Genomic DNA, 5,479 nt, shown 5'->3' on the forward strand with positions numbered 1-5,479 from the left:
AGTGTTTAAAAGTAAAAGGTTTGGGTACTTTGTCCACAGTAAGTCTACAAGCAACAAACACTTTATGTTGACAATTAAATGATTGGAAGATTTGTCTTTCATATATGACTTTTCACCATAACCTTTGCATAGAATTTATTTAATGTTTTTTCCTTTAAAAGTATATGAACTAATTATAAATCAGATGTCATACGGTTACTTCCTGGATCTCCTGGACTACTACTTGAGTAATTTTGAAGTAACTTTCCGACTTACTTGAGTACACTTTTGGCCCTCTTTGTCCACCTCTGCTGCTGATGTTGTTTTTGTGGGAACAACCTGCACCGCTCCTGATGGAGAAGCTGTGATGACAACAGATCAGAGGCGTTTCTCCCCCCACAGCCTGACAACGCCTCCCTCTGGGTCTGATCCCAAAATAGAACACAGCAGAGTCATAAATCAGCGCCGCAGCGACAGCACGGAGCGTTTTACATGTGAGGGAGTCGGAAAGCGATCATGTGACCTGCATGTAGGGCAGACCACCGAGCGCCCGCAGTGATGAGTGATGCTGCACGGACACTGGGACTTGTACATGCAAACCATCGACACTCGCTCACTGTTCACCGTCGCACATGTGTGATCCTTCTGCTTTCACTCTACTGCCTAAAGCTCCACAGCTGTCCCCACGCATGTCCCACTTCCCTCATATGACCCACAAGATGCAGCACAGCTTTGAATTCAGAACCCAAAGCTGTGATCACTTCACTACACAGCACAGATCTATAAAAGGAGCTTATGGCAGGAGAGAATATGCGTTAAAGAAAAGGCCTTACTTTGTCAGATCTGCTCCTCCATAAATGTATAATGTAATTAGAGTGCAGTTCCAACATTAGCTGACAAAGGGATTTACTATTAAAAAATATAAAGTCAAAGAAAGTAGGAAAACACTTTTTTTATACACAAAATGGTGCCGAGTGTCTACTGTACTCAAGGTTGCATTAGTAACAAATCAGTGGCATCAGTTCACTGTCTCAGATGATGAATAGTACAAAATGGGGAAGCAATTTCACACTTTTGCTAAACTAAGCACTTTGAACAGCATAAAGCTGTGTTTTTCAATCTTTTTTGAGCACTTTTAGGTTGGAAAGATACCACTGCATACAACCTAGTAACCTAATAACAAATCAGACCTAAAGAAGTAAAATAAATACAGATAATGTGGTAAATAATGTCCATCTTACATTTGAAAGTGGTGATTGTGTTTTTCAAGGCACATTTCAAGAGAGGAAAGGACTGGAGACCAAAGACACTGTTGGATTAGAGCTGGAGGAGGGATGAGGTTAAGAACAGATGGTACGTGTGCGTCTTCGCCGATTAATACCTTGGTTACAATGTAAATGCTGCTTTGATTGTGATTTTACAATAGAAACAAACAGATATAGTCAACTTTCTCTAATAAATATGTTATATTCTATATAATATAAGCATTAGTTATAATGAGCGATGTCAAGATTATTTTGTAAATGTATTTTTATTTTTATTGTGTAAGTAATAATCGTTATATCTTCTTCCTCAATGGTAATTTGCATAGAGATATCTGCCCTGAGCAAATTAGACATTGCACTAGAAACTGATTTTTACTGTTTTAAAAAATGAAAAACAGAACTATTTTGCAGCGTTCAAATGTATTCCTCAGTTTTTAATGCATTTCAAGCCTTATTCATTACAATGATATTCTAAGATCTTTACGATAAAAACACGCATGAGATGCTCATTTTGACCCTAAAGTCTGGTTTTACAGTAAATATGAACTGGGGCAGAACATATTTTGCACAACAGACAATTTTAAGGTGTATTTTTTGGAAACAGAAATGGCCCCTCCCTCCAAAAGGCAGCAGAAGTTCAAAATGTTAGTCGCACATGAATCCAGAATTGGGGATCATTTAAGGGTTTGATTTTTACAACCAATGAGCCCTATAATAAACCCATGAGCCCTATAATAAACCCATGAGCCCTATAATAAACCAATGAGCCCTATAATAAACCCATGAGCCCTATAATAAACCAATGAGCCCTATAATAAACCAATGAGCCCTATAATAAACCCATGAGCCCTATAATAAACCCATGAGCCCTATAATAAACCAATGAGCCCTATAATAAACCCATGAGCCCTATAATAAACCCATGAGCCCTATAATAAACCCATGAGCCCTATAATAAACCCATTAGCCCTATAATAAACCCATGAGCCCTATAATAAACCCATGACTCCTATAATAAACCCATGAGCCCTATAATAAACCCATGACTCCTATAATAAACCCATGAGCCCTATAATAAACCCATGAGCCCTATAATAAACCCATGAGCCCTATAATAAACCCATGAGCCCTATAATAAACCAATGAGCCCTATAATAAACCCATGAGCCCTATAATAAACCAGTGAGCCCTATAATAAACCCATGAGCCCTATAATAAACCCATGAGCCCTATAATAAACCCATGAGCCCTATAATAAACCCATGAGCCCTATAATAAACCCATGAGACCTATAATAAACCCATGAGCCCTATAATAAACCAATGAGCCCTATAATAAACCAGTGAGCCCTATAATAAACCCATGAGCCCTATAATAAACCCATGAGCCCTATAATAAACCCATGAGCCCTATAATAAACCAATGAGCCCTATAATAAACCCATGAGCCCTATAATAAACCCATGAGCCCTATAATAAACCCACGAGCCCTATAATAAACCCACGAGCCCTATAATATACCCATGAGCCCTATAATAAACCCATGAGCCCTATAATAAACCCATGAGCCCTATAATAAACCCAGGAGCCCTATAATAAACCCATGAGCCCTATAATAAACCCATGAGCCCTATAATAAACCAATGAGCCCTATAATAAACCCATGAGCCCTACAATAAACCCATGAGCCCTATAATAAACCCATGAGCCCTATAATAAACCCATGAGCCCTATAATAAACCCATGAGCCCTATAATAAACCCATGAGCCCTATAATAAACCCATGAGCCCTATAATAAACCCATGAGCCCTATAATAAACCCATGAGCCCTATAATAAACCAATGAGCCCTATAATAAACCCATGAGCCCTATAATAAACCCATGAGCCCTACAATAAACCCATGAGCCCTATAATAAACCCATGAGCCCTATAATAAACCAATGAGCCCTATAATAAACCAATGAGCCCTATAATAAACCCATGAGCCCTATAATAAACCCACGAGCCCTATAATAAACCAATGAGCCCTATAATAAACCCATGAGCCCTATAATAAACCCATGAGCCCTATAATAAACCCATGAGCCCTATAATAAACCAATGAGCCCTATAATAAACCCATGAGCCCTATAATAAACCAATGAGCCCTATAATAAACCCATGAGCCCTATAATAAACCAATGAGCCCTATAATAAACCAATGAGCCCTATAATAAACCCATGAGCCCTATAATAAACCCATGAGCCCTATAATAAACCCATGAGCCCTATAATAAACCCATGACTCCTATAATAAACCCATGAGCCCTATAATAAACCCATGAGCCCTATAATAAACCCATGAGCCCTATAATAAACCCATGAGCCCTATAATAAACCAATGAGCCCTATAATAAACCCATGAGCCCTATAATAAACCAGTGAGCCCTATAATAAACCCATGAGCCCTATAATAAACCCATGAGCCCTATAATAAACCCATGAGCCCTATAATAAACCCATGAGCCCTATAATAAACCCATGAGACCTATAATAAACCCATGAGCCCTATAATAAACCAATGAGCCCTATAATAAACCAGTGAGCCCTATAATAAACCCATGAGCCCTATAATAAACCCATGAGCCCTATAATAAACCCATGAGCCCTATAATAAACCAATGAGCCCTATAATAAACCCATGAGCCCTATAATAAACCCACGAGCCCTATAATAAACCCACGAGCCCTATAATAAACCCATGAGCCCTATAATAAACCCATGAGCCCTATAATAAACCCATGAGCCCTATAATAAACCCAGGAGCCCTATAATAAACCCATGAGCCCTATAATAAACCCACGAGCCCTATAATAAACCCACGAGCCCTATAATAAACCCACGAGCCCTATAATAAACCCATGAGCCCTATAATAAACCCATGAGCCCTATAATAAACCCATGAGCCCTATAATAAACCCAGGAGCCCTATAATAAACCCATGAGCCCTATAATAAACCCATGAGCCCTATAATAAACCAATGAGCCCTATAATAAACCCATGAGCCCTACAATAAACCCATGAGCCCTATAATAAACCCATGAGCCCTATAATAAACCCATGAGCCCTATAATAAACCCATGAGCCCTACAATAAACCCATGAGCCCTATAATAAACCCATGAGCCCTATAATAAACCAATGAGCCCTATAATAAACCCATGAGCCCTATAATAAACCCATGAGCCCTATAATAAACCCATGAGCCCTATAATAAACCCATGAACCCTATAATAAACCAATGAGCCCTATAATAAACCCATGAGCCCTATAATAAACCCATGAGCCCTACAATAAACCCATGAGCCCTATAATAAACCCATGAGCCCTATAATAAACCAATGAGCCCTATAATAAACCAATGAGCCCTATAATAAACCCATGAGCCCTATAATAAACCCATGAGCCCTATAATAAACCAATGAGCCCTATAATAAACCCATGAGCCCTATAATAAACCCATGAGCCCTATAATAAACCCATGAGCCCTATAATAAACCCATGAGCCCTATAATAAACCAATGAGCCCTATAATAAACCCATGAGCCCTATAATAAACCCATGAGCCCTATAATAAACCCATGAGCCCTATAATAAACCCATGAGCCCTATAATAAACCCATGAGCCCTATAATAAACCCATGAGCCCTATAATAAACCCATGAGCCCTATAATAAACCCATGAGCCCTATAATAAACCCATGAGCCCTATAATAAACCCATGAGCCCTATAATAAACCCATGACTCCTATAATAAACCCATGAGCCCTATAATAAACCCATGACTCCTATAATAAACCCATGAGCCCTATGGGGTTTCTAGCTTAAATAAAACACTTGTTCTACCTTGGAGCGACCTGAGCAAAAAACACTCAACAACCAACACCAAATTTAAAAAGCCAGACAAAGTATAACAGAAGTGTTTACCGTATTTTCTGGACTATAAGTCGCACCGTTTTTCATAGTTTTGGCCAAGGTGCGACTTATATTCATATTCTTACTTAAGTACTTATACTTAAACTCCGGAGCGACTTACGTGATATTATTTGTTATTTTCACACAGCATTTCATACTCCAGTGCAACTTTTATATGTTTTTTTCTTCTATTATGCATTTTTTGGCCGGTGCGACTTATAGTCCAGAAAATATAAGTATAAGTAGCATAACATACATACTTTAAAGTTTCAATTTCTC

The sequence above is a fragment of the Eucyclogobius newberryi genome, unplaced genomic scaffold, assembly GCF_026437365.1.
Source record: "Eucyclogobius newberryi isolate DKJ021-1_F unplaced genomic scaffold, fEucNew1.0.hap1 SCAF_9, whole genome shotgun sequence".
Lineage (NCBI taxonomy): Eukaryota > Metazoa > Chordata > Actinopteri > Gobiiformes > Gobiidae > Eucyclogobius > Eucyclogobius newberryi.